Consider the following 21,914-nt stretch of genomic DNA (forward strand, 5'->3'; position numbering starts at 1 on the left):
ATCCTACCAGACATAGGAGTCCTGAATGGGCCCACCAGTCTTATATATCTCGCCTGATCGAGCGCTGATCGAGCGATGAGCGTGGTATCATGTTGCAAGTGGCTGCATGGCTTAGCTTACTAAATGCAAATGCATAAGAGTAATATTCTTAGCATTACTAGAGCCTACGGCCACACCACACTGAATGCGCCCGATCTCGTCTGATCTCGGAAGCTAAGCAGTGTCGGGCCTAGTTAGTACCTGGATGGGAGACTGCCTGGGAATACCAGGTGCTGTAGGCTTTTTTGTGCTCCAAGTTCAGGAAGTGAGCCATTTCTCAATTGCCTTTCAAAACTGCAAGGTCTAGCCGACTAGATGCTTAAAAGTACAAAACTCACTAGGCCCAGAGCCTACGGCCACACCACACTGAATGCGCCCGATCTCGTCTGATCTCGGAAGCTAAGCAGTGTCGGGCCTAGTTAGTACCTGGATGGGAGACCGCCTGGGAATACCAGGTGCTGTAGGCTATTTTGTGCTCCATGATTAGTAATTGCGCAACTTCTCAATTACTTTTCAAATTTGGTATGTTTCCAAAATAATTTTATCCCGTTTTATAGCGGAAATGTTGGACAACATTATGAGGGCTGGAGCTACCTATTTACATATAATTAGCATACAGGTAGTGTGTTCATGGGTAATAAATCGACTTTCACATGTAATGCAGTACAGAGAATATTGAGTCCTTCAAGAGGCATGAAAGAAAGCCGTTATTGTGTTGATTGTTCTCTCCACCTCCCTGCAACAGAAACAGGATGGATGGATTAAAGTTATCCTACCAGACATAGGAGTCCTGAATGGGCCCACCAGTCTTATATATCTCGCCTGATCGAGCGCTGATCGAGCGATGAGCGTGGTATCATGTTGCAAGTGGCTGCATGGCTTAGCTTACTAAATGCAAATGCATAAGAGTAATATTCTTAGCATTACTCGAGCCTACGGCCACAACACACTGAATGCGCCCGATCTCGGAAGCTAAGCAGTGTCGGGCCTAGTTAGTACCTGGATGGGAGACTGCCTGGGAATACCAGGTGCTGTAGGCTTTTTTGTGCTCCAAGTTCAGGAAGTGAGCCATTTCTCAATTGCCTTTCAAAACTGCAAGGTCTAGCCGACTAGATGCTTAAAAGTACAAAACTCACTAGGCCCAGAGCCTACGGCCACACCACACTGAATGCGCCTGATCTCGTCTGATCTAGGAAGCTAAGCAATGTCGGGCCTAGTTAGTACCTGGATGGGAGACCGCCTGGGAATACCAGGTGCTGTAGGCTTTTTTGTGCTCCAAGTTCAGGAAGTGAGCCATTTCTCAATTGCCTTTCAAAACTGCAAGGTCTAGCCGACTAGATGCTTAAAAGTACAAAACTCACTAGGCCCAGAGCCTACGGCCACACCACACTGAATGCGCCCGATCTCGTCTGATCTCGGAAGCTAAGCAGTGTCGGGCCTAGTTAGTACCTGGATGGGAGACCGCCTGGGAATACCAGGTGCTGTAGGCTTTTTTGTGCTCCAAGTTCAGGAAGTGAGCCATTTCTCAATTGCCTTTCAAAACTGCAAGGTCTAGCCGACTAGATGCTTAAAAGTACAAAACTCACTAGGACCAGAGCCTACGGCCACACCACACTGAATGCGCCGGATCTCGTCTGATCTCGGAAGCTAAGCAGTGTCGGGCCTAGTTAGTACCTGGATGGGAGACCGCCTGGGAATACCAGGTGCTGTAGGCTTTTTTGTGCTCCAAGTTCAGGAAGTGAGCCATTTCTCAATTGCCTTTCAAAACTGCAAGGTCTAGCCGACTAGATGCTTAAAAGTACAAAACTCACTAGGCCCAGAGCCTACGGCCACACCACACTGAATGCGCCCGATCTCGGAAGCTAAGCAGTGTCGGGCCTAGTTAGTACCTGGATGGGATACCGCCTGGGAATACCAGGTGCTGTAGGCTATTTTGTGCTCCATGATTTGTAATTGCACAACTTCTCAATTACTTTTCAAATTTGGTATGTTTCCAAAATAATTTTATCCCGTTTTATAGCGGAAATGTTGGACAACATTATGAGGGCTGGCGCTACCTATTTACATATAATTAGCATACAGGTAGTGTGTTCATGGGTAATAAATCGACTTTCACATGTAATGCAGTACAGAGAATATTGAGTCCTTCAAGAGGCATGAAAGAAAGCCGTTATTGTGTTGATTGTTCTCTCCACCTCCCTGCAACAGAAACAGGATGGATGGATTAAAGTTATCCTACCAGACATAGGAGTCCTGAATGGGCCCACCAGTCTTATATATCTCGCCTGATCGAGCGCTGATCGAGCGATGAGCGTGGTATCATGTTGCAAGTGGCTGCATGGCTTAGCTTACTAAATGCAAATGCATAAGAGTAATATTCTTAGCATTACTAGAGCCTACGGCCACACCACACTGAATGCGCCCGATCTCGTCTGATCTCGGAAGCTAAGCAGTGTCGGGCCTAGTTAGTACCTGGATGGGAGACTGCCTGGGAATACCAGGTGCTGTAGGCTTTTTTGTGCTCCAAGTTCAGGAAGTGAGCCATTTCTCAATTGCCTTTCAAAACTGCAAGGTCTAGCCGACTAGATGCTTAAAAGTACAAAACTCACTAGGCCCAGAGCCTACGGCCACACCACACTGAATGCGCCCGATCTCGTCTGATCTCGGAAGCTAAGCAGTGTCGGGCCTAGTTAGTACCTGGATGGGAGACCGCCTGGGAATACCAGGTGCTGTAGGCTATTTTGTGCTCCATGATTAGTAATTGCGCAACTTCTCAATTACTTTTCAAATTTGGTATGTTTCCAAAATAATTTTATCCCGTTTTATAGCGGAAATGTTGGACAACATTATGAGGGCTGGAGCTACCTATTTACATATAATTAGCATACAGGTAGTGTGTTCATGGGTAATAAATCGACTTTCACATGTAATGCAGTACAGAGAATATTGAGTCCTTCAAGAGGCATGAAAGAAAGCCGTTATTGTGTTGATTGTTCTCTCCACCTCCCTGCAACAGAAACAGGATGGATGGATTAAAGTTATCCTACCAGACATAGGAGTCCTGAATGGGCCCACCAGTCTTATATATCTCGCCTGATCGAGCGCTGATCGAGCGATGAGCGTGGTATCATGTTGCAAGTGGCTGCATGGCTTAGCTTACTAAATGCAAATGCATAAGAGTAATATTCTTAGCATTACTCGAGCCTACGGCCACAACACACTGAATGCGCCCGATCTCGTCTGATCTCGGAAGCTAAGCAGTGTCGGGCCTAGTTAGTACCTGGATGGGAGACCGCCTGGGAATACCAGGTGCTGTAGGCTTTTTTGTGCTCCAAGTTCAGGAAGTGAGCCATTTCTCAATTGCCTTTCAAAACTGCAAGGTCTAGCCGACTAGATGCTTAAAAGTACAAAACTCACTAGGCCCAGAGCCTACGGCCACACCACACTGAATGCTCCCGATCTCGGAAGCTAAGCAGTGTCGGGCCTAGTTAGTACCTGGATGGGAGACCGCCTGGGAATACCAGGTGCTGTAGGCTATTTTGTGCTCCATGATTAGTAATTGCACAACTTCTCAATTACTTTTCAAATTTGGTATGTTTCCAAAATAATTTTATCCCATTTTATAGCGGAAATGTTGGACAACATTATGAGGGCTGGAGCTACCTATTTACATATAATTAGCATACAGGTAGTGTGTTCATGGGTAATAAATCGACTTTCACATGTAATGCAGTACAGAGAATATTGAGTCCTTCAAGAGGCATGAAAGAAAGCCGTTATTGTGTTGATTGTTCTCTCCACCTCCCTGCAACAGAAACAGGATGGATGGATTAAAGTTATCCTACCAGACATAGGAGTCCTGAATGGGCCCACCAGTCTTATATATCTCGCCTGATCGAGCGCTGATCGAGCGATGAGCGTGGTATCATGTTGCAAGTGGCTGCATGGCTTAGCTTACTAAATGCAAATGCATAAGAGTAATATTCTTAGCATTACTAGAGCCTACGGCCACACCAGACTGAATGCGCCCGGTCTGATCTCGGAAGCTAAGCAGTGTCGGGCCTAGTTAGTACCTGGATGGGAGACTGCCTGGGAATACCAGGTGCTGTAGGCTTTTTTGTGCTCCAAGTTCAGGAAGTGAGCCATTTCTCAATTGCCTTTCAAAACTGCAAGGTCTAGCCGACTAGATGCTTAAAAGTACAAAACTCACTAGGCCCAGAGCCTACGGCCACACCACACTGAATGCGCCCGATCTCGTCTGATCTCGGAAACTAAGCAGTGTCGGGCCTAGTTAGTACCTGGATGGGAGACCGCCTGGGAATACCAGGTGCTGTAGGCTATTTTGTGCTCCATGATTAGTAATTGCGCAACTTCTCAATTACTTTTCAAATTTGGTATGTTTCCAAAATAATTTTATCCCGTTTTATAGCGGAAATGTTGGACAACATTATGAGGGCTGGAGCTACCTATTTACATATAATTAGCATACAGGTAGTGTGTTCATGGGTAATAAATCGACTTTCACATGTAATGCAGTACAGAGAATATTGAGTCCTTCAAGAGGCATGAAAGAAAGCCGTTATTGTGTTGATTGTTCTCTCCACCTCCCTGCAACAGAAACAGGATGGATGGATTAAAGTTATCCTACCAGACATAGGAGTCCTGAATGGGCCCACCAGTCTTATATATCTCGCCTGATCAAGCGCTGATCGAGCGATGAGCGTGGTATCATGTTGCAAGTGGCTGCATGGCTTAGCTTACTAAATGCAAATGCATAAGAGTAATATTCTTAGCATTTCTAGAGCCTACGGCCACACCACACTGAATGCGCCCGATCTCGTCTGATCTCGGAAGCTAAGCAGTGTCGGGCCTAGTTAGTACCTGGATGGGAGACCGCCTGGGAATACCAGGTGCTTTAGGCTTTTTTGTGCTCCAAGTTCAGGAAGTGAGCCATTTCTCAATTGCCTTTCAAAACTGCAAGGTCTAGCCGACTAGATGCTTAAAAGTACAAAACTCACTAGGCCCAGAGCCTACGGCCACACCACACTGAATGCGCCCGATCTCGTCTGATCTCGGAAGCTAAGCAGTGTCGGGCCTAGTTAGTACCTGGATGGGAGACCGCCTGGGAATACCAGGTGCTGTAGGCTTTTTTGTGCTCCAAGTTCAGGAAGTGAGCCATTTCTCAATTGCCTTTCAAAACTGCAAGGTCTAGCCGACTAGATGCTTAAAAGTACAAAACTCACTAGGACCAGAGCCTACGGCCACACCATACTGAATGCGCCCGATCTCGTCTGATCTCAGAAGCTAAGCAGTGTCGGGCCTAGTTAGTACCTGGATGGGAGACTGCCTGGGAATACCAGGTGCTGTAGGCTTTTTTGTGCTCCAAGTTCAGGAAGTGAGCCATTTCTCAATTGCCTTTCAAAACTGCAAGGTCAAGCCGACTAGATGCTTAAAAGTACAAAACTCACTAGGCCCAGAGCCTACGGCCACACCACACTGAATGCGCCCGATCTCGTCTGATCTCGGAAGCTAAGCAGTGTCGGGCCTAGTTAGTACCTGGATGGGAGACCGCCTGGGAATACCAGGTGCTGTAGGCTATTTTGTGCTCCATGATTAGTAATTGCACAACTTCTCAATTACTTTTCAAATTTGGTATGTTTCCAAAATAATTTTATCCCATTTTATAGCGGAAATGTTGGACAACATTATGAGGGCTGGAGCTACCTATTTACATATAATTAGCATACAGGTAGTGTGTTCATGGGTAATAAATCGACTTTCACATGTAATGCAGTACAGAGAATATTGAGTCCTTCAAGAGGCATGAAAGAAAGCCGTTATTGTGTTGATTGTTCTCTCCACCTCCCTGCAACAGAAACAGGATGGATGGATTAAAGTTATCCTACCAGACATAGGAGTCCTGAATGGGCCCACCAGTCTTATATATCTCGCCTGATCGAGCGCTGATCGAGCGATGAGAGTGGTATCATGTTGCAAGTGGCTGCATGGCTTAGCTTACTAAATGCAAATGCATAAGAGTAATATTCTTAGCATTACTCGAGCCTACGGCCACACCACACTGAATGCGCCCGATCTCGTCTGATCTCGGAAGCTAAGCAGTGTCGGGCCTAGTTAGTATCTGGATGGGAGACCGCCTGGGAATACCAGGTGCTGTAGGCTTTTTTGTGCTCCAAGTTCAGGAAGTGAGCCATTTCTCAATTGCCTTTCAAAACTGCAAGGTCTAGCCGACTAGATGCTTAAAAGTACAAAACTCACTAGGCCCAGAGCCTACGGCCACACCACACTGAATGCGCCCGATCTCGTCTGATCTCGGAAGCTAAGCAGTGTCGGGCCTAGTTAGTACCTGGATGGGAGACCGCCTGGGAATACCAGGTGCTGTAGGCTTTTTTGTGCTCCAAGTTCAGGAAGTGAGCCATTTCTCAATTGCCTTTCAAAACTGCAAGGTCTAGCCGACTAGATGCTTAAAAGTACAAAACTCACTAGGACCAGAGCCTACGGCCACACCACACTGAATGCGCCCGATCTCGTCTGATCTCGGAAGCTAAGCAGTGTCGGGCCTAGTTAGTACCTGGATGGGAGACCGCCTGGGAATACCAGGTGCTGTAGGCTTTTTTGTGCTCCAAGTTCAGGAAGTGAGCCATTTCTCAATTGCCTTTCAAAACTGCAAGGTCTAGCCGACTAGATGCTTAAAAGTACAAAACTCACTAGGCCCTGAGCCTACGGCCACACCACACTGAATGCGCCCGATCTCGTCTGATCTCGGAAGCTAAGCAGTTTCAGGCCTAGTTAGTACCTGGATGGGAGACCGCCTGGGAATACCAGGTGCTGTAGGCTATTTTGTGCTCCATGATTAGTAATTGCACAACTTCTCAATTACTTTTCAAATTTGGTATGTTTCCAAAATAATTTTATCCCGTTTTATAGCGGAAATGTTGGACAACATTATGAGGGCTGGAGCTACCTATTTACATATAATTAGCATACAGGTAGTGTGTTCATGGGTAATAAATCGACTTTCACATGTAATGCAGTACAGAGAATATTGAGTCCTTCAAGAGGCATGAAAGAAAGCCGTTATTGTGTTGATTGTTCTCTCCACCTCCCTGCAACAGAAACAGGATGGATGGATTAAAGTTATCCTACCAGACATAGGAGTCCTGAATGGGCCCACCAGTCTTATATATCTCGCCTGATCGAGCCTGATCGAGCGATGAGCGTGGTATCATGTTGCAAGTGGCTGCATGGCTTAGCTTACTAAATGCAAATGCATAAGAGTAATATTCTTAGCATTTCTAGAGCCTACGGCCACACCACACTGAATGCGCCCGATCTCGTCTGATCTCGGAAGCTAAGCAGTGTCGGGCCTAGTTAGTACCTGGATGGGAGACCGCCTGGGAATACCAGGTGCTGTAGGCTTTTTTGTGCTCCAAGTTCAGGAAGTGAGCCATTTCTCAATTGCCTTTCAAAACTGCAAGGTCTAGCCGACTAGATGCTTAAAAGTACAAAACTCACTAGGCCCAGAGCCTACGGCCACACCACACTGAATGCGCCCGATCTCGTCTGATCTCGGAAGCTAAGCAGTGTCGGGCCTAGTTAGTACCTGGATGGGAGACGGCCTGGGAATACCAGGTGCTGTAGGCCTTTTTGTGCTCCAAGTTCAGGAAGTGAGCCATTTCTCAATTGCCTTTCAAAACTGCAAGGTCTAGCCGACTAGATGCTTAAAAGTACAAAACTCACTAGGACCAGAGCCTACGGCCACACCACACTGAATGCGCCCGATCTCGTCTGATCTCGGAAGCTAAGCAGTGTCGGGCCTAGTTAGTACCTGGATGGGAGACCGCCTGGGAATACCAGGTGCTGTAGGCTTTTTTGTGCTCCAAGTTCAGGAAGTGAGCCATTTCTCAATTGCCTTTCAAAACTGCAAGGTCTAGCCGACTAGATGCTTAAAAGTACAAAACTCACTAGGCCCAGAGCCTACGGCCACACCACACTGAATGCGCCCGATCTCGTCTGATCTCGGAAGCTAAGCAGTGTCGGGCCTAGTTAGTACCTGGATGGGAGACCGCCTGGGAATACCAGGTGCTGTAGGCTATTTTGTGCTCCATGATTAGTAATTGCACAACTTCTCAATTACTTTTCAAATTTGGTATGTTTCCAAAATAATTTTATCCCGTTTTATAGCGGAAATGTTGGACAACATTATGAGGGCTGGAGCTACCTATTTACATATAATTAGCATACAGGTAGTGTGTTCATGGGTAATAAATCGACTTTCACATGTAATGCAGTACAGAGAATATTGAGTCCTTCAAGAGGCATGAAAGAAAGCCGTTATTGTGTTGATTGTTCTCTCCACCTCCCTGCAACAGAAACAGGATGGATGGATTAAAGTTATCCTACCAGACATAGGAGTCCTGAATGGGCCCACCAGTCTTATATATCTCGCCTGATCGAGCGCTGATCGAGCGATGAGCGTGGTATCATGTTGCAAGTGGCTGCATGGCTTAGCTTACTAAATGCAAATGCATAAGAGTAATATTCTTAGCATTACTAGAGCCTACGGCCACACCAGACTGAATGCGCCCGATCTCGTCTGATCTCGGAAGCTAAGCAGTGTCGGGCCTAGTTAGTACCTGGATGGGAGACCGCCTGGGAATACCAGGTGCTGTAGGCTTTTTTTGTGCTCCAAGTTCAGGAAGTGAGCCATTTCTCAATTGCCTTTCAAAACTGCAAGGTCTAGCCGACTAGATGCTTAAAAGTACAAAACTCACTAGGCCCAGAGCCTACGGCCACACCACACTGAATGCGCCCGATCTCGTCTGATCTCGGAAGCTAAGCAGTGTCGGGCCTAGTTAGTACCTGGATGGGAGACCGCCTGGGAATACCAGGTGCTGTAGGCTATTTTGTGCTCCATGATTAGTAATTGCGCAACTTCTCAATTACTTTTCAAATTTGGTATGTTTCCAAAATAATTTTATCCCGTTTTATAGCGGAAATGTTGGACAACATTATGAGGGCTGGAGCTACCTATTTACATATAATTAGCATACAGGTAGTGTGTTCATGGGTAATAAATCGACTTTCACATGTAATGCAGTACAGAGAATATTGAGTCCTTCAAGAGGCATGAAAGAAAGCCGTTATTGTGTTGATTGTTCTCTCCACCTCCCTGCAACAGAAACAGGATGGATGGATTAAAGTTATCCTACCAGACATAGGTGTCCTGAATGGGCCCACCAGTCTTATATATCTCGCCTGATCAAGCGCTGATCGAGCGATGAGCGTGGTATCATGTTGCAAGTGGCTGCATGGCTTAGCTTACTAAATGCAAATGCATAAGAGTAATATTCTTAGCATTTCTAGAGCCTACGGCCACACCACACTGAATGCGCCCGATCTCGTCTGATCTCGGAAGCTAAGCAGTGTCGGGCCTAGTTAGTACCTGGATGGGAGACCGCCTGGGAATACCAGGTGCTGTAGGCTTTTTTGTGCTCCAAGTTCAGGAAGTGAGCCATTTCTCAATTGCCTTTCAAAACTGCAAGGTCTAGCCGACTAGATGCTTAAAAGTACAAAACTCACTAGGCCCAGAGCCTACGGCCACACCACACTGAATGCGCCCGATCTCGTCTGATCTCGGAAGCTAAGCAGTGTCGGGCCTAGTTAGTACCTGGATGGGAGACCGCCTGGGAATACCAGGTGCTGTAGGCTATTTTGTGCTCCATGATTAGTAATTGCACAACTTCTCAATTACTTTTCAAATTTGGTATGTTTCCAAAATAATTTTATCCCGTTTTATAGCGGAAATGTTGGACAACATTATGAGGGCTGGAGCTACCTATTTACATATAATTAGCATACAGGTAGTGTGTTCATGGGTAATAAATCGACTTTCACATGTAATGCAGTACAGAGAATATTGAGTCCTTCAAGAGGCATGAAAGAAAGCCGTTATTGTGTTGATTGTTCTCTCCACCTCCCTGCAACAGAAACAGGATGGATGGATTAAAGTTATCCTACCAGACATAGGAGTCCTGAATGGGCCCACCAGTCTTATATATCTCGCCTGATCGAGCGCTGATCGAGCGATGAGCGTGGTATCATGTTGCAAGTGGCTGCATGGCTTAGCTTACTAAATGCAAATGCATAAGAGTAATATTCTTAGCATTACTAGAGCCTACGGCCACACCAGACTGAATGCGCCCGATCTCGTCTGATCTCGGAAGCTAAGCAGTGTCGGGCCTAGTTAGTACCTGGATGGGAGACCGCCTGGGAATACCAGGTGCTGTAGGCTTTTTTTGTGCTCCAAGTTCAGGAAGTGAGCCATTTCTCAATTGCCTTTCAAAACTGCAAGGTCTAGCCGACTAGATGCTTAAAAGTACAAAACTCACTAGGCCCAGAGCCTACGGCCACACCACACTGAATGCGCCCGATCTCGTCTGATCTCGGAAGCTAAGCAGTGTCGGGCCTAGTTAGTACCTGGATGGGAGACCGCCTGGGAATACCAGGTGCTGTAGGCTATTTTGTGCTCCATGATTAGTAATTGCGCAACTTCTCAATTACTTTTCAAATTTGGTATGTTTCCAAAATAATTTTATCCCGTTTTATAGCGGAAATGTTGGACAACATTATGAGGGCTGGAGCTACCTATTTACATATAATTAGCATACAGGTAGTGTGTTCATGGGTAATAAATCGACTTTCACATGTAATGCAGTACAGAGAATATTGAGTCCTTCAAGAGGCATGAAAGAAAGCCGTTATTGTGTTGATTGTTCTCTCCACCTCCCTGCAACAGAAACAGGATGGATGGATTAAAGTTATCCTACCAGACATAGGTGTCCTGAATGGGCCCACCAGTCTTATATATCTCGCCTGATCAAGCGCTGATCGAGCGATGAGCGTGGTATCATGTTGCAAGTGGCTGCATGGCTTAGCTTACTAAATGCAAATGCATAAGAGTAATATTCTTAGCATTTCTAGAGCCTACGGCCACACCACACTGAATGCGCCCGATCTCGTCTGATCTCAGAAGCTAAGCAGTGTCGGGCCTAGTTAGTACCTGGATGGGAGACTGCCTGGGAATACCAGGTGCTGTAGGCTTTTTTGTGCTCCAAGTTCAGGAAGTGAGCCATTTCTCAATTGCCTTTCAAAACTGCAAGGTCTAGCCGACTAGATGCTTAAAAGTACAAAACTCACTAGGCCCAGAGCCTACGGCCACACCACACTGAATGCGCCCGATCTCGTCTGATCTCGGAAGCTAAGCAGTGTCGGGCCTAGTTAGTACCTGGATGGGGGACCGCCTGGGAATACCAGGTGCTGTAGGCTTTTTTGTGCTCCAAGTTCAGGAAGTGAGCCATTTCTCAATTGCCTTTCAAAACTGCAAGGTCTAGCCGACTAGATGCTTAAAAGTACAAAACTCACTAGGACCAGAGCCTACGGCCACACCACACTGAATGCGCCCGATCTCGTCTGATCTCAGAAGCTAAGCAGTGTCGGGCCTAGTTAGTACCTGGATGGGAGACTGCCTGGGAATACCAGGTGCTGTAGGCTTTTTTGTGCTCCAAGTTCAGGAAGTGAGCCATTTCTCAATTGCCTTTCAAAACTGCAAGGTCTAGCCGACTAGATGCTTAAAAGTACAAAACTCACTAGGCCCAGAGCCTACGGCCACACCACACTGAATGCGCCCGATCTCGTCTGATCTCGGAAGCTAAGCAGTGTCGGGCCTAGTTAGTACCTGGATGGGAGACCGCCTGGGAATACCAGGTGCTGTAGGCTATTTTGTGCTCCATGATTAGTAATTGCACAACTTCTCAATTACTTTTCAAATTTGGTATGTTTCCAAAATAATTTTATCCCGTTTTATAGCGGAAATGTTGGACAACATTATGAGGGCTGGAGCTACCTATTTACATATAATTAGCATACAGGTAGTGTGTTCATGGGTAATAAATCGACTTTCACATGTAATGCAGTACAGAGAATATTGAGTCCTTCAAGAGGCATGAAAGAAAGGCGTTATTGTGTTGATTGTTCTCTCCACCTCCCTGCAACAGAAACAGGATGGATGGATTAAAGTTATCCTACCAGACATAGGAGTCCTGAATGGGCCCACCAGTCTTATATATCTCGCCTGATCGAGCGCTGATCGACCGATGAGAGTGGTATCATGTTGCAAGTGGCTGCATGGCTTAGCTTACTAAATGCAAATGCATAAGAGTAATATTCTTAGCATTACTCGAGCCTACGGCCACACCACACTGAATGCGCCCGATCTCGTCTGATCTCGGAAGCTAAGCAGTGTCGGGCCTAGTTAGTACCTGGATGGGAGACCGCCTGGGAATACCAGGTGCTGTAGGCTTTTTTGTGCTCCAAGTTCAGGAAGTGAGCCATTTCTCAATTGCCTTTCAAAACTGCAAGGTCTAGCCGACTAGATGCTTAAAAGTACAAAACTCACTAGGCCCAGAGCCTACGGCCACACCACACTGAATGCGCCCGATCTCGTCTGATCTCGGAAGCTAAGCAGTGTCGGGCCTAGTTAGTACCTGGATGGGAGACCGCCTGGGAATACCAGGTGCTGTAGGCTTTTTTGTGCTCCAAGTTCAGGAAGTGAGCCATTTCTCAATTGCCTTTCAAAACTGCAAGGTCTAGCCGACTAGATGCTTAAAAGTACAAAACTCACTAGGCCCAGAGCCTACGGCCACACCACACTGAATGCGCCCGATCTCGTCTGATCTCGGAAACTAAGCAGTGTCGGGCCTAGTTAGTACCTGGATGGGAGACCGCCTGGGAATACCAGGTGCTGTAGGCTATTTTGTGCTCCATGATTAGTAATTGCGCAACTTCTCAATTACTTTTCAAATTTGGTATGTTTCCAAAATAATTTTATCCCGTTTTATAGCGGAAATGTTGGACAACATTATGAGGGCTGGAGCTACCTATTTACATATAATTAGCATACAGGTAGTGTGTTCATGGGTAATAAATCGACTTTCACATGTAATGCAGTACAGAGAATATTGAGTCCTTCAAGAGGCATGAAAGAAAGCCGTTATTGTGTTGATTGTTCTCTCCACCTCCCTGCAACAGAAACAGGATGGATGGATTAAAGTTATCCTACCAGACATAGGAGTCCTGAATGGGCCCACCAGTCTTATATATCTCGCCTGATCAAGCGCTGATCGAGCGATGAGCGTGGTATCATGTTGCAAGTGGCTGCATGGCTTAGCTTACTAAATGCAAATGCATAAGAGTAATATTCTTAGCATTTCTAGAGCCTACGGCCACACCACACTGAATGCGCCCGATCTCGTCTGATCTCGGAAGCTAAGCAGTGTCGGGCCTAGTTAGTACCTGGATGGGAGACCGCCTGGGAATACCAGGTGCTTTAGGCTTTTTTGTGCTCCAAGTTCAGGAAGTGAGCCATTTCTCAATTGCCTTTCAAAACTGCAAGGTCTAGCCGACTAGATGCTTAAAAGTACAAAACTCACTAGGCCCAGAGCCTACGGCCACACCACACTGAATGCGCCCGATCTCGTCTGATCTCGGAAGCTAAGCAGTGTCGGGCCTAGTTAGTACCTGGATGGGAGACCGCCTGGGAATACCAGGTGCTGTAGGCTTTTTTGTGCTCCAAGTTCAGGAAGTGAGCCATTTCTCAATTGCCTTTCAAAACTGCAAGGTCTAGCCGACTAGATGCTTAAAAGTACAAAACTCACTAGGACCAGAGCCTACGGCCACACCATACTGAATGCGCCCGATCTCGTCTGATCTCAGAAGCTAAGCAGTGTCGGGCCTAGTTAGTACCTGGATGGGAGACTGCCTGGGAATACCAGGTGCTGTAGGCTTTTTTGTGCTCCAAGTTCAGGAAGTGAGCCATTTCTCAATTGCCTTTCAAAACTGCAAGGTCTAGCCGACTAGATGCTTAAAAGTACAAAACTCACTAGGCCCAGAGCCTACGGCCACACCACACTGAATGCGCCCGATCTCGTCTGATCTCGGAAGCTAAGCAGTGTCGGGCCTAGTTAGTACCTGGATGGGAGACCGCCTGGGAATACCAGGTGCTGTAGGCTATTTTGTGCTCCATGATTAGTAATTGCACAACTTCTCAATTACTTTTCAAATTTGGTATGTTTCCAAAATAATTTTATCCCGTTTTATAGCGGAAATGTTGGACAACATTATGAGGGCTGGAGCTACCTATTTACATATAATTAGCATACAGGTAGTGTGTTCATGGGTAATAAATCGACTTTCACATGTAATGCAGTACAGAGAATATTGAGTCCTTCAAGAGGCATGAAAGAAAGGCATTATTGTGTTGATTGTTCTCTCCACCTCCCTGCAACAGAAACAGGATGGATGGATTAAAGTTATCCTACCAGACATAGGAGTCCTGAATGGGCCCACCAGTCTTATATATCTCGCCTGATCGAGCGCTGATCGACCGATGAGAGTGGTATCATGTTGCAAGTGGCTGCATGGCTTAGCTTACTAAATGCAAATGCATAAGAGTAATATTCTTAGCATTACTCGAGCCTACGGCCACACCACACTGAATGCGCCCGATCTCGTCTGATCTCGGAAGCTAAGCAGTGTCGGGCCTAGTTAGTACCTGGATGGGAGACCGCCTGGGAATACCAGGTGCTGTAGGCTTTTTTGTGCTCCAAGTTCAGGAAGTGAGCCATTTCTCAATTGCCTTTCAAAACTGCAAGGTCTAGCCGACTAGATGCTTAAAAGTACAAAACTCACTAGGCCCAGAGCCTACGGCCACACCACACTGAATGCGCCCGATCTCGTCTGATCTCGGAAGCTAAGCAGTGTCGGGCCTAGTTAGTACCTGGATGGGAGACCGCCTGGGAATACCAGGTGCTGTAGGCTTTTTTGTGCTCCAAGTTCAGGAAGTGAGCCATTTCTCAATTGCCTTTCAAAACTGCAAGGTCTAGCCGACTAGATGCTTAAAAGTACAAAACTCACTAGGACCAGAGCCTACGGCCACACCACACTGAATGCGCCCGATCTCGTCTGATCTCGGAAGCTAAGCAGTGTCGGGCCTAGTTAGTACCTGGATGGGAGACCGCCTGGGAATACCAGGTGCTGTAGGCTTTTTTGGGCTCCAAGTTCAGGAAGTGAGCCATTTCTCAATTGCCTTTCAAAACTGCAAGGTCTAGCCGACTAGATGCTTAAAAGTACAAAACTCACTAGGCCCTGAGCCTACGGCCACACCACACTGAATGCGCCCGATCTCGTCTGATCTCGGAAGCTAAGCAGTTTCAGGCCTAGTTAGTACCTGGATGGGAGACCGCCTGGGAATACCAGGTGCTGTAGGCTATTTTGTGCTCCATGATTAGTAATTGCACAACTTCTCAATTACTTTTCAAATTTGGTATGTTTCCAAAATAATTTTATCCCGTTTTATAGCGGAAATGTTGGACAACATTATGAGGGCTGGAGCTACCTATTTACATATAATTAGCATACAGGTAGTGTGTTCATGGGTAATAAATCGACTTTCACATGTAATGCAGTACAGAGAATATTGAGTCCTTCAAGAGGCATGAAAGAAAGCCGTTATTGTGTTGATTGTTCTCTCCACCTCCCTGCAACAGAAACAGGATGGATGGATTAAAGTTATCCTACCAGACATAGGAGTCCTGAATGGGCCCACCAGTCTTATATATCTCGCCTGATCGAGCCTGATCGAGCGATGAGCGTGGTATCATGTTGCAAGTGGCTGCATGGCTTAGCTTACTAAATGCAAATGCATAAGAGTAATATTCTTAGCATTTCTAGAGCCTACGGCCACACCACACTGAATGCGCCCGATCTCGTCTGATCTCGGAAGCTAAGCAGTGTCGGGCCTAGTTAGTACCTGGATGGGAGACCGCCTGGGAATACCAGGTGCTGTAGGCTTTTTTGTGCTCCAAGTTCAGGAAGTGAGCCATTTCTCAATTGCCTTTCAAAACTGCAAGGTCTAGCCGACTAGATGCTTAAAAGTACAAAACTCACTAGGCCCAGAGCCTACGGCCACACCACACTGAATGCGCCCGATCTCGTCTGATCTCGGAAGCTAAGCAGTGTCGGGCCTAGTTAGTACCTGGATGGGAGACGGCCTGGGAATACCAGGTGCTGTAGGCCTTTTTGTGCTCCAAGTTCAGGAAGTGAGCCATTTCTCAATTGCCTTTCAAAACTGCAAGGTCTAGCCGACTAGATGCTTAAAAGTACAAAACTCACTAGGACCAGAGCCTACGGCCACACCACACTGAATGCGCCCGATCTCGTCTGATCTCGGAAGCTAAGCAGTGTCGGGCCTAGTTAGTACCTGGATGGGAGACCGCCTGGGAATACCAGGTGCTGTAGGCTTTTTTGTGCTCCAAGTTCAGGAAGTGAGCCATTTCTCAATTGCCTTTCAAAACTGCAAGGTCTAGCCGACTAGATGCTTAAAAGTACAAAACTCACTAGGCCCAGAGCCTACGGCCACACCACACTGAATGCGCCCGATCTCGTCTGATCTCGGAAGCTAAGCAGTGTCGGGCCTAGTTAGTACCTGGATGGGAGACCGCCTGGGAATACCAGGTGCTGTAGGCTATTTTGTGCTCCATGATTAGTAATTGCACAACTTCTCAATTACTTTTCAAATTTGGTATGTTTCCAAAATAATTTTATCCCGTTTTATAGCGGAAATGTTGGACAACATTATGAGGGCTGGAGCTACCTATTTACATATAATTAGCATACAGGTAGTGTGTTCATGGGTAATAAATCGACTTTCACATGTAATGCAGTACAGAGAATATTGAGTCCTTCAAGAGGCATGAAAGAAAGCCGTTATTGTGTTGATTGTTCTCTCCACCTCCCTGCAACAGAAACAGGATGGATGGATTAAAGTTATCCTACCAGACATAGGAGTCCTGAATGGGCCCACCAGTCTTATATATCTCGCCTGATCGAGCGCTGATCGAGCGATGAGCGTGGTATCATGTTGCAAGTGGCTGCATGGCTTAGCTTACTAAATGCAAATGCATAAGAGTAATATTCTTAGCATTACTAGAGCCTACGGCCACACCAGACTGAATGCGCCCGATCTCGTCTGATCTCGGAAGCTAAGCAGTGTCGGGCCTAGTTAGTACCTGGATGGGAGACCGCCTGGGAATACCAGGTGCTGTAGGCTTTTTTTGTGCTCCAAGTTCAGGAAGTGAGCCATTTCTCAATTGCCTTTCAAAACTGCAAGGTCTAGCCGACTAGATGCTTAAAAGTACAAAACTCACTAGGCCCAGAGCCTACGGCCACACCACACTGAATGCGCCCGATCTCGTCTGATCTCGGAAGCTAAGCAGTGTCGGGCCTAGTTAGTACCTGGATGGGAGACCGCCTGGGAATACCAGGTGCTGTAGGCTATTTTGTGCTCCATGATTAGTAATTGCGCAACTTCTCAATTACTTTTCAAATTTGGTATGTTTCCAAAATAATTTTATCCCGTTTTATAGCGGAAATGTTGGACAACATTATGAGGGCTGGAGCTACCTATTTACATATAATTAGCATACAGGTAGTGTGTTCATGGGTAATAAATCGACTTTCACATGTAATGCAGTACAGAGAATATTGAGTCCTTCAAGAGGCATGAAAGAAAGCCGTTATTGTGTTGATTGTTCTCTCCACCTCCCTGCAACAGAAACAGGATGGATGGATTAAAGTTATCCTACCAGACATAGGAGTCCTGAATGGGCCCACCAGTCTTATATATCTCGCCTGATCAAGCGCTGATCGAGCGATGAGCGTGGTATCATGTTGCAAGTGGCTGCATGGCTTAGCTTACTAAATGCAAATGCATAAGAGTAATATTCTTAGCATTTCTAGAGCCTACGGCCACACCACACTGAATGCGCCCGATCTCGTCTGATCTCGGAAGCTAAGCAGTGTCGGGCCTAGTTAGTACCTGGATGGGAGACCGCCTGGGAATACCAGGTGCTGTAGGCTTTTTTGTGCTCCAAGTTCAGGAAGTGAGCCATTTCTCAATTGCCTTTCAAAACTGCAAGGTCTAGCCGACTAGATGCTTAAAAGTACAAAACTCACTAGGCCCAGAGCCTACGGCCACACCACACTGAATGCGCCCGATCTCGTCTGATCTCGGAAGCTAAGCAGTGTCGGGCCTAGTTAGTACCTGGATGGGGGACCGCCTGGGAATACCAGGTGCTGTAGGCTTTTTTGTGCTCCAAGTTCAGGAAGTGAGCCATTTCTCAATTGCCTTTCAAAACTGCAAGGTCTAGCCGACTAGATGCTTAAAAGTACAAAACTCACTAGGACCAGAGCCTACGGCCACACCACACTGAATGCGCCCGATCTCGTCTGATCTCAGAAGCTAAGCAGTGTCGGGCCTAGTTAGTACCTGGATGGGAGACTGCCTGGGAATACCAGGTGCTGTAGGCTTTTTTGTGCTCCAAGTTCAGGAAGTGAGCCATTTCTCAATTGCCTTTCAAAACTGCAAGGTCTAGCCGACTAGATGCTTAAAAGTACAAAACTCACTAGGCCCAGAGCCTACGGCCACACCACACTGAATGCGCCCGATCTCGTCTGATCTCGGAAGCTAAGCAGTGTCGGGCCTAGTTAGTACCTGGATGGGAGACCGCCTGGGAATACCAGGTGCTGTAGGCTATTTTGTGCTCCATGATTAGTAATTGCACAACTTCTCAATTACTTTTCAAATTTGGTATGTTTCCAAAATAATTTTATCCCGTTTTATAGCGGAAATGTTGGACAACATTATGAGGGCTGGAGCTACCTATTTACATATAATTAGCATACAGGTAGTGTGTTCATGGGTAATAAATCGACTTTCACATGTAATGCAGTACAGAGAATATTGAGTCCTTCAAGAGGCATGAAAGAAAGGCGTTATTGTGTTGATTGTTCTCTCCACCTCCCTGCAACAGAAACAGGATGGATGGATTAAAGTTATCCTACCAGACATAGGAGTCCTGAATGGGCCCACCAGTCTTATATATCTCGCCTGATCGAGCGCTGATCGACCGATGAGAGTGGTATCATGTTGCAAGTGGCTGCATGGCTTAGCTTACTAAATGCAAATGCATAAGAGTAATATTCTTAGCATTACTCGAGCCTACGGCCACACCACACTGAATGCGCCCGATCTCGTCTGATCTCGGAAGCTAAGCAGTGTCGGGCCTAGTTAGTACCTGGATGGGAGACCGCCTGGGAATACCAGGTGCTGTAGGCTTTTTTGTGCTCCAAGTTCAGGAAGTGAGCCATTTCTCAATTGCCTTTCAAAACTGCAAGGTCTAGCCGACTAGATGCTTAAAAGTACAAAACTCACTAGGCCCAGAGCCTACGGCCACACCACACTGAATGCGCCCGATCTCGTCTGATCTCGGAAGCTAAGCAGTGTCGGGCCTAGTTAGTACCTGGATGGGAGACCGCCTGGGAATACCAGGTGCTGTAGGCTTTTTTGTGCTCCAAGTTCAGGAAGTGAGCCATTTCTCAATTGCCTTTCAAAACTGCAAGGTCTAGCCGACTAGATGCTTAAAAGTACAAAACTCACTAGGACCAGAGCCTACGGCCACACCACACTGAATGCGCCCGATCTCGTCTGATCTCGGAAGCTAAGCAGTGTCGGGCCTAGTTAGTACCTGGATGGGAGACCGCCTGGGAATACCAGGTGCTGTAGGCTTTTTTTGTGCTCCAAGTTCAGGAAGTGAGCCATTTCTCAATTGCCTTTCAAAACTGCAAGGTCTAGCCGACTAGATGCTTAAAAGTACAAAACTCACTAGGCCCTGAGCCTACGGCCACACCACACTGAATGCGCCCGATCTCGTCTGATCTCGGAAGCTAAGCAGTTTCAGGCCTAGTTAGTACCTGGATGGGAGACCGCCTGGGAATACCAGGTGCTGTAGGCTATTTTGTGCTCCATGATTAGTAATTGCACAACTTCTCAATTACTTTTCAAATTTGGTATGTTTCCAAAATAATTTTATCCCGTTTTATAGCGGAAATGTTGGACAACATTATGAGGGCTGGAGCTACCTATTTACATATAATTAGCATACAGGTAGTGTGTTCATGGGTAATAAATCGACTTTCACATGTAATGCAGTACAGAGAATATTGAGTCCTTCAAGAGGCATGAAAGAAAGCCGTTATTGTGTTGATTGTTCTCTCCACCTCCCTGCAACAGAAACAGGATGGATGGATTAAAGTTATCCTACCAGACATAGGAGTCCTGAATGGGCCCACCAGTCTTATATATCTCGCCTGATCGAGCCTGATCGAGCGATGAGCGTGGTATCATGTTGCAAGTGGCTGCATGGCTTAGCTTACTAAATGCAAATGCATAAGAGTAATATTCTTAGCATTTCTAGAGCCTACGGCCACACCACACTGAATGCGCCCGATCTCGTCTGATCTCGGAAGCTAAGCAGTGTCGGGCCTAGTTAGTACCTGGATGGGAGACCGCCTGGGAATACCAGGTGCTGTAGGCTTTTTTGTGCTCCAAGTTCAGGAAGTGAGCCATTTCTCAATTGCCTTTCAAAACTGCAAGGTCTAGCCGACTAGATGCTTAAAAGTACAAAACTCACTAGGCCCAGAGCCTACGGCCACACCACACTGAATGCGCCCGATCTCGTCTGATCTCGGAAGCTAAGCAGTGTCGGGCCTAGTTAGTACCTGGATGGGAGACGGCCTGGGAATACCAGGTGCTGTAGGCCTTTTTGTGCTCCAAGTTCAGGAAGTGAGCCATTTCTCAATTGCCTTTCAAAACTGCAAGGTCTAGCCGACTAGATGCTTAAAAGTACAAAACTCACTAGGACCAGAGCCTACGGCCACACCACACTGAATGCGCCCGATCTCGTCTGATCTCGGAAGCTAAGCAGTGTCGGGCCTAGTTAGTACCTGGATGGGAGACCGCCTGGGAATACCAGGTGCTGTAGGCTTTTTTGTGCTCCAAGTTCAGGAAGTGAGCCATTTCTCAATTGCCTTTCAAAACTGCAAGGTCTAGCCGACTAGATGCTTAAAAGTACAAAACTCACTAGGCCCAGAGCCTACGGCCACACCACACTGAATGCGCCCGATCTCGTCTGATCTCGGAAGCTAAGCAGTGTCGGGCCTAGTTAGTACCTGGATGGGAGACCGCCTGGGAATACCAGGTGCTGTAGGCTATTTTGTGCTCCATGATTAGTAATTGCACAACTTCTCAATTACTTTTCAAATTTGGTATGTTTCCAAAATAATTTTATCCCGTTTTATAGCGGAAATGTTGGACAACATTATGAGGGCTGGAGCTACCTATTTACATATAATTAGCATACAGGTAGTGTGTTCATGGGTAATAAATCGACTTTCACATGTAATGCAGTACAGAGAATATTGAGTCCTTCAAGAGGCATGAAAGAAAGCCGTTATTGTGTTGATTGTTCTCTCCACCTCCCTGCAACAGAAACAGGATGGATGGATGGATTAAAGTTATCCTACCAGACATAGGAGTCCTGAATGGGCCCACCAGTCTTATATATCTCGCCTGATCGAGCGCTGATCGAGCGATGAGCGTGGTATCATGTTGCAAGTGGCTGCATGGCTTAGCTTACTAAATGCAAATGCATAAGAGTAATATTCTTAGCATTACTAGAGCCTACAGCCACACCAGACTGAATGCGCCCGATCTCGTCTGATCTCGGAAGCTAAGCAGTGTCGGGCCTAGTTAGTACCTGGATGGGAGACCGCCTGGGAATACCAGGTGCTGTAGGCTTTTTTGTGCTCCAAGTTCAGGAAGTGAGCCATTTCTCAATTGCCTTTCAAAACTGCAAGGTCTAGCCGACTAGATGCTTAAAAGTACAAAACTCACTAGGCCC

At 46.7% G+C, this 21,914-nt stretch overlaps 61 non-coding genes and 4 pseudogenes across 61 annotated transcripts; all 65 read left to right on the plus strand.

Moving 5' to 3' along the window:
- The first annotated feature begins 162 nt into the window (after positions 1-162).
- On the plus strand, positions 163-281 carry LOC138478358 (5S ribosomal RNA). Its single transcript, XR_011272233.1, has one exon. It is a non-coding gene; the product is annotated as a 5S ribosomal RNA (ribosomal RNA).
- Positions 282-387: 106 nt separating this feature from the next.
- On the plus strand, positions 388-506 carry LOC138475653 (5S ribosomal RNA). Its single transcript, XR_011269778.1, has one exon. It is a non-coding gene; the product is annotated as a 5S ribosomal RNA (ribosomal RNA).
- Positions 507-970: 464 nt separating this feature from the next.
- LOC138474697 (5S ribosomal RNA) lies at positions 971-1,079 on the plus strand (annotated as a pseudogene).
- Positions 1,080-1,185: 106 nt separating this feature from the next.
- Positions 1,186-1,304, plus strand: LOC138473862 (5S ribosomal RNA). Its single transcript, XR_011268970.1, has one exon. It is a non-coding gene; the product is annotated as a 5S ribosomal RNA (ribosomal RNA).
- A 106-nt stretch (positions 1,305-1,410) lies between these two features.
- On the plus strand, positions 1,411-1,529 carry LOC138475654 (5S ribosomal RNA). Its single transcript, XR_011269779.1, has one exon. It is a non-coding gene; the product is annotated as a 5S ribosomal RNA (ribosomal RNA).
- A 106-nt stretch (positions 1,530-1,635) lies between these two features.
- LOC138479259 (5S ribosomal RNA) lies at positions 1,636-1,754 on the plus strand. Its single transcript, XR_011273050.1, has one exon. It is a non-coding gene; the product is annotated as a 5S ribosomal RNA (ribosomal RNA).
- A 106-nt stretch (positions 1,755-1,860) lies between these two features.
- On the plus strand, positions 1,861-1,969 carry LOC138474068 (5S ribosomal RNA; annotated as a pseudogene).
- Positions 1,970-2,433: 464 nt separating this feature from the next.
- On the plus strand, positions 2,434-2,552 carry LOC138478359 (5S ribosomal RNA). Its single transcript, XR_011272234.1, has one exon. It is a non-coding gene; the product is annotated as a 5S ribosomal RNA (ribosomal RNA).
- A 106-nt stretch (positions 2,553-2,658) lies between these two features.
- Positions 2,659-2,777, plus strand: LOC138475656 (5S ribosomal RNA). Its single transcript, XR_011269781.1, has one exon. It is a non-coding gene; the product is annotated as a 5S ribosomal RNA (ribosomal RNA).
- Positions 2,778-3,241: 464 nt separating this feature from the next.
- Positions 3,242-3,360, plus strand: LOC138479555 (5S ribosomal RNA). The gene has a single exon (XR_011273319.1). It is a non-coding gene; the product is annotated as a 5S ribosomal RNA (ribosomal RNA).
- Positions 3,361-3,466: 106 nt separating this feature from the next.
- On the plus strand, positions 3,467-3,575 carry LOC138474013 (5S ribosomal RNA; annotated as a pseudogene).
- A 464-nt stretch (positions 3,576-4,039) lies between these two features.
- On the plus strand, positions 4,040-4,153 carry LOC138474395 (5S ribosomal RNA; annotated as a pseudogene).
- Positions 4,154-4,259: 106 nt separating this feature from the next.
- On the plus strand, positions 4,260-4,378 carry LOC138479048 (5S ribosomal RNA). Its single transcript, XR_011272858.1, has one exon. It is a non-coding gene; the product is annotated as a 5S ribosomal RNA (ribosomal RNA).
- A 464-nt stretch (positions 4,379-4,842) lies between these two features.
- Positions 4,843-4,961, plus strand: LOC138479505 (5S ribosomal RNA). The gene has a single exon (XR_011273274.1). It is a non-coding gene; the product is annotated as a 5S ribosomal RNA (ribosomal RNA).
- Positions 4,962-5,067: 106 nt separating this feature from the next.
- Positions 5,068-5,186, plus strand: LOC138475657 (5S ribosomal RNA). Its single transcript, XR_011269782.1, has one exon. It is a non-coding gene; the product is annotated as a 5S ribosomal RNA (ribosomal RNA).
- A 106-nt stretch (positions 5,187-5,292) lies between these two features.
- Positions 5,293-5,411, plus strand: LOC138480296 (5S ribosomal RNA). Its single transcript, XR_011273984.1, has one exon. It is a non-coding gene; the product is annotated as a 5S ribosomal RNA (ribosomal RNA).
- A 106-nt stretch (positions 5,412-5,517) lies between these two features.
- LOC138475658 (5S ribosomal RNA) lies at positions 5,518-5,636 on the plus strand. Its single transcript, XR_011269783.1, has one exon. It is a non-coding gene; the product is annotated as a 5S ribosomal RNA (ribosomal RNA).
- A 464-nt stretch (positions 5,637-6,100) lies between these two features.
- Positions 6,101-6,219, plus strand: LOC138478618 (5S ribosomal RNA). The gene has a single exon (XR_011272468.1). It is a non-coding gene; the product is annotated as a 5S ribosomal RNA (ribosomal RNA).
- A 106-nt stretch (positions 6,220-6,325) lies between these two features.
- On the plus strand, positions 6,326-6,444 carry LOC138475659 (5S ribosomal RNA). Its single transcript, XR_011269784.1, has one exon. It is a non-coding gene; the product is annotated as a 5S ribosomal RNA (ribosomal RNA).
- Positions 6,445-6,550: 106 nt separating this feature from the next.
- On the plus strand, positions 6,551-6,669 carry LOC138475660 (5S ribosomal RNA). The gene has a single exon (XR_011269785.1). It is a non-coding gene; the product is annotated as a 5S ribosomal RNA (ribosomal RNA).
- Positions 6,670-6,775: 106 nt separating this feature from the next.
- LOC138480206 (5S ribosomal RNA) lies at positions 6,776-6,894 on the plus strand. The gene has a single exon (XR_011273910.1). It is a non-coding gene; the product is annotated as a 5S ribosomal RNA (ribosomal RNA).
- A 463-nt stretch (positions 6,895-7,357) lies between these two features.
- Positions 7,358-7,476, plus strand: LOC138475662 (5S ribosomal RNA). Its single transcript, XR_011269786.1, has one exon. It is a non-coding gene; the product is annotated as a 5S ribosomal RNA (ribosomal RNA).
- Positions 7,477-7,582: 106 nt separating this feature from the next.
- On the plus strand, positions 7,583-7,701 carry LOC138479389 (5S ribosomal RNA). The gene has a single exon (XR_011273168.1). It is a non-coding gene; the product is annotated as a 5S ribosomal RNA (ribosomal RNA).
- A 106-nt stretch (positions 7,702-7,807) lies between these two features.
- Positions 7,808-7,926, plus strand: LOC138475663 (5S ribosomal RNA). Its single transcript, XR_011269787.1, has one exon. It is a non-coding gene; the product is annotated as a 5S ribosomal RNA (ribosomal RNA).
- A 106-nt stretch (positions 7,927-8,032) lies between these two features.
- LOC138475664 (5S ribosomal RNA) lies at positions 8,033-8,151 on the plus strand. Its single transcript, XR_011269788.1, has one exon. It is a non-coding gene; the product is annotated as a 5S ribosomal RNA (ribosomal RNA).
- A 464-nt stretch (positions 8,152-8,615) lies between these two features.
- On the plus strand, positions 8,616-8,734 carry LOC138479153 (5S ribosomal RNA). The gene has a single exon (XR_011272954.1). It is a non-coding gene; the product is annotated as a 5S ribosomal RNA (ribosomal RNA).
- A 107-nt stretch (positions 8,735-8,841) lies between these two features.
- LOC138475665 (5S ribosomal RNA) lies at positions 8,842-8,960 on the plus strand. Its single transcript, XR_011269789.1, has one exon. It is a non-coding gene; the product is annotated as a 5S ribosomal RNA (ribosomal RNA).
- Positions 8,961-9,424: 464 nt separating this feature from the next.
- On the plus strand, positions 9,425-9,543 carry LOC138475666 (5S ribosomal RNA). The gene has a single exon (XR_011269790.1). It is a non-coding gene; the product is annotated as a 5S ribosomal RNA (ribosomal RNA).
- Positions 9,544-9,649: 106 nt separating this feature from the next.
- Positions 9,650-9,768, plus strand: LOC138475668 (5S ribosomal RNA). Its single transcript, XR_011269792.1, has one exon. It is a non-coding gene; the product is annotated as a 5S ribosomal RNA (ribosomal RNA).
- Positions 9,769-10,232: 464 nt separating this feature from the next.
- On the plus strand, positions 10,233-10,351 carry LOC138479154 (5S ribosomal RNA). The gene has a single exon (XR_011272955.1). It is a non-coding gene; the product is annotated as a 5S ribosomal RNA (ribosomal RNA).
- Positions 10,352-10,458: 107 nt separating this feature from the next.
- LOC138475669 (5S ribosomal RNA) lies at positions 10,459-10,577 on the plus strand. The gene has a single exon (XR_011269793.1). It is a non-coding gene; the product is annotated as a 5S ribosomal RNA (ribosomal RNA).
- A 464-nt stretch (positions 10,578-11,041) lies between these two features.
- Positions 11,042-11,160, plus strand: LOC138480013 (5S ribosomal RNA). Its single transcript, XR_011273735.1, has one exon. It is a non-coding gene; the product is annotated as a 5S ribosomal RNA (ribosomal RNA).
- Positions 11,161-11,266: 106 nt separating this feature from the next.
- On the plus strand, positions 11,267-11,385 carry LOC138477675 (5S ribosomal RNA). Its single transcript, XR_011271612.1, has one exon. It is a non-coding gene; the product is annotated as a 5S ribosomal RNA (ribosomal RNA).
- A 106-nt stretch (positions 11,386-11,491) lies between these two features.
- LOC138480014 (5S ribosomal RNA) lies at positions 11,492-11,610 on the plus strand. Its single transcript, XR_011273736.1, has one exon. It is a non-coding gene; the product is annotated as a 5S ribosomal RNA (ribosomal RNA).
- Positions 11,611-11,716: 106 nt separating this feature from the next.
- Positions 11,717-11,835, plus strand: LOC138475670 (5S ribosomal RNA). Its single transcript, XR_011269794.1, has one exon. It is a non-coding gene; the product is annotated as a 5S ribosomal RNA (ribosomal RNA).
- A 464-nt stretch (positions 11,836-12,299) lies between these two features.
- Positions 12,300-12,418, plus strand: LOC138475671 (5S ribosomal RNA). The gene has a single exon (XR_011269795.1). It is a non-coding gene; the product is annotated as a 5S ribosomal RNA (ribosomal RNA).
- Positions 12,419-12,524: 106 nt separating this feature from the next.
- Positions 12,525-12,643, plus strand: LOC138475673 (5S ribosomal RNA). The gene has a single exon (XR_011269796.1). It is a non-coding gene; the product is annotated as a 5S ribosomal RNA (ribosomal RNA).
- A 106-nt stretch (positions 12,644-12,749) lies between these two features.
- Positions 12,750-12,868, plus strand: LOC138479050 (5S ribosomal RNA). The gene has a single exon (XR_011272860.1). It is a non-coding gene; the product is annotated as a 5S ribosomal RNA (ribosomal RNA).
- A 464-nt stretch (positions 12,869-13,332) lies between these two features.
- On the plus strand, positions 13,333-13,451 carry LOC138479506 (5S ribosomal RNA). The gene has a single exon (XR_011273275.1). It is a non-coding gene; the product is annotated as a 5S ribosomal RNA (ribosomal RNA).
- A 106-nt stretch (positions 13,452-13,557) lies between these two features.
- LOC138475674 (5S ribosomal RNA) lies at positions 13,558-13,676 on the plus strand. The gene has a single exon (XR_011269797.1). It is a non-coding gene; the product is annotated as a 5S ribosomal RNA (ribosomal RNA).
- Positions 13,677-13,782: 106 nt separating this feature from the next.
- On the plus strand, positions 13,783-13,901 carry LOC138480298 (5S ribosomal RNA). Its single transcript, XR_011273986.1, has one exon. It is a non-coding gene; the product is annotated as a 5S ribosomal RNA (ribosomal RNA).
- A 106-nt stretch (positions 13,902-14,007) lies between these two features.
- On the plus strand, positions 14,008-14,126 carry LOC138475675 (5S ribosomal RNA). Its single transcript, XR_011269798.1, has one exon. It is a non-coding gene; the product is annotated as a 5S ribosomal RNA (ribosomal RNA).
- Positions 14,127-14,590: 464 nt separating this feature from the next.
- LOC138475676 (5S ribosomal RNA) lies at positions 14,591-14,709 on the plus strand. The gene has a single exon (XR_011269799.1). It is a non-coding gene; the product is annotated as a 5S ribosomal RNA (ribosomal RNA).
- Positions 14,710-14,815: 106 nt separating this feature from the next.
- LOC138475677 (5S ribosomal RNA) lies at positions 14,816-14,934 on the plus strand. Its single transcript, XR_011269800.1, has one exon. It is a non-coding gene; the product is annotated as a 5S ribosomal RNA (ribosomal RNA).
- A 106-nt stretch (positions 14,935-15,040) lies between these two features.
- LOC138475678 (5S ribosomal RNA) lies at positions 15,041-15,159 on the plus strand. Its single transcript, XR_011269801.1, has one exon. It is a non-coding gene; the product is annotated as a 5S ribosomal RNA (ribosomal RNA).
- A 106-nt stretch (positions 15,160-15,265) lies between these two features.
- On the plus strand, positions 15,266-15,384 carry LOC138480207 (5S ribosomal RNA). The gene has a single exon (XR_011273911.1). It is a non-coding gene; the product is annotated as a 5S ribosomal RNA (ribosomal RNA).
- A 463-nt stretch (positions 15,385-15,847) lies between these two features.
- On the plus strand, positions 15,848-15,966 carry LOC138475680 (5S ribosomal RNA). Its single transcript, XR_011269803.1, has one exon. It is a non-coding gene; the product is annotated as a 5S ribosomal RNA (ribosomal RNA).
- A 106-nt stretch (positions 15,967-16,072) lies between these two features.
- Positions 16,073-16,191, plus strand: LOC138479391 (5S ribosomal RNA). The gene has a single exon (XR_011273170.1). It is a non-coding gene; the product is annotated as a 5S ribosomal RNA (ribosomal RNA).
- Positions 16,192-16,297: 106 nt separating this feature from the next.
- LOC138475681 (5S ribosomal RNA) lies at positions 16,298-16,416 on the plus strand. Its single transcript, XR_011269804.1, has one exon. It is a non-coding gene; the product is annotated as a 5S ribosomal RNA (ribosomal RNA).
- A 106-nt stretch (positions 16,417-16,522) lies between these two features.
- LOC138475682 (5S ribosomal RNA) lies at positions 16,523-16,641 on the plus strand. The gene has a single exon (XR_011269805.1). It is a non-coding gene; the product is annotated as a 5S ribosomal RNA (ribosomal RNA).
- A 464-nt stretch (positions 16,642-17,105) lies between these two features.
- LOC138479155 (5S ribosomal RNA) lies at positions 17,106-17,224 on the plus strand. The gene has a single exon (XR_011272956.1). It is a non-coding gene; the product is annotated as a 5S ribosomal RNA (ribosomal RNA).
- A 107-nt stretch (positions 17,225-17,331) lies between these two features.
- Positions 17,332-17,450, plus strand: LOC138475684 (5S ribosomal RNA). Its single transcript, XR_011269806.1, has one exon. It is a non-coding gene; the product is annotated as a 5S ribosomal RNA (ribosomal RNA).
- A 464-nt stretch (positions 17,451-17,914) lies between these two features.
- On the plus strand, positions 17,915-18,033 carry LOC138475685 (5S ribosomal RNA). The gene has a single exon (XR_011269807.1). It is a non-coding gene; the product is annotated as a 5S ribosomal RNA (ribosomal RNA).
- Positions 18,034-18,139: 106 nt separating this feature from the next.
- On the plus strand, positions 18,140-18,258 carry LOC138477676 (5S ribosomal RNA). Its single transcript, XR_011271613.1, has one exon. It is a non-coding gene; the product is annotated as a 5S ribosomal RNA (ribosomal RNA).
- A 106-nt stretch (positions 18,259-18,364) lies between these two features.
- Positions 18,365-18,483, plus strand: LOC138480017 (5S ribosomal RNA). Its single transcript, XR_011273738.1, has one exon. It is a non-coding gene; the product is annotated as a 5S ribosomal RNA (ribosomal RNA).
- Positions 18,484-18,589: 106 nt separating this feature from the next.
- Positions 18,590-18,708, plus strand: LOC138475686 (5S ribosomal RNA). Its single transcript, XR_011269808.1, has one exon. It is a non-coding gene; the product is annotated as a 5S ribosomal RNA (ribosomal RNA).
- Positions 18,709-19,172: 464 nt separating this feature from the next.
- Positions 19,173-19,291, plus strand: LOC138475687 (5S ribosomal RNA). Its single transcript, XR_011269809.1, has one exon. It is a non-coding gene; the product is annotated as a 5S ribosomal RNA (ribosomal RNA).
- Positions 19,292-19,397: 106 nt separating this feature from the next.
- On the plus strand, positions 19,398-19,516 carry LOC138475688 (5S ribosomal RNA). Its single transcript, XR_011269810.1, has one exon. It is a non-coding gene; the product is annotated as a 5S ribosomal RNA (ribosomal RNA).
- Positions 19,517-19,622: 106 nt separating this feature from the next.
- Positions 19,623-19,741, plus strand: LOC138475689 (5S ribosomal RNA). Its single transcript, XR_011269811.1, has one exon. It is a non-coding gene; the product is annotated as a 5S ribosomal RNA (ribosomal RNA).
- A 107-nt stretch (positions 19,742-19,848) lies between these two features.
- LOC138480208 (5S ribosomal RNA) lies at positions 19,849-19,967 on the plus strand. Its single transcript, XR_011273912.1, has one exon. It is a non-coding gene; the product is annotated as a 5S ribosomal RNA (ribosomal RNA).
- A 463-nt stretch (positions 19,968-20,430) lies between these two features.
- On the plus strand, positions 20,431-20,549 carry LOC138475690 (5S ribosomal RNA). Its single transcript, XR_011269812.1, has one exon. It is a non-coding gene; the product is annotated as a 5S ribosomal RNA (ribosomal RNA).
- A 106-nt stretch (positions 20,550-20,655) lies between these two features.
- Positions 20,656-20,774, plus strand: LOC138479392 (5S ribosomal RNA). The gene has a single exon (XR_011273171.1). It is a non-coding gene; the product is annotated as a 5S ribosomal RNA (ribosomal RNA).
- Positions 20,775-20,880: 106 nt separating this feature from the next.
- Positions 20,881-20,999, plus strand: LOC138475692 (5S ribosomal RNA). Its single transcript, XR_011269814.1, has one exon. It is a non-coding gene; the product is annotated as a 5S ribosomal RNA (ribosomal RNA).
- Positions 21,000-21,105: 106 nt separating this feature from the next.
- LOC138475693 (5S ribosomal RNA) lies at positions 21,106-21,224 on the plus strand. Its single transcript, XR_011269815.1, has one exon. It is a non-coding gene; the product is annotated as a 5S ribosomal RNA (ribosomal RNA).
- Positions 21,225-21,692: 468 nt separating this feature from the next.
- On the plus strand, positions 21,693-21,811 carry LOC138479287 (5S ribosomal RNA). The gene has a single exon (XR_011273076.1). It is a non-coding gene; the product is annotated as a 5S ribosomal RNA (ribosomal RNA).
- The last annotated feature ends 103 nt before the right edge of the window (positions 21,812-21,914 follow it).

This window comes from Ambystoma mexicanum, chromosome 8 (genome assembly GCF_040938575.1).
Source record: "Ambystoma mexicanum isolate Mex_15411 chromosome 8, UKY_AmexF1_1, whole genome shotgun sequence".
NCBI lineage: Eukaryota > Metazoa > Chordata > Amphibia > Caudata > Ambystomatidae > Ambystoma > Ambystoma mexicanum.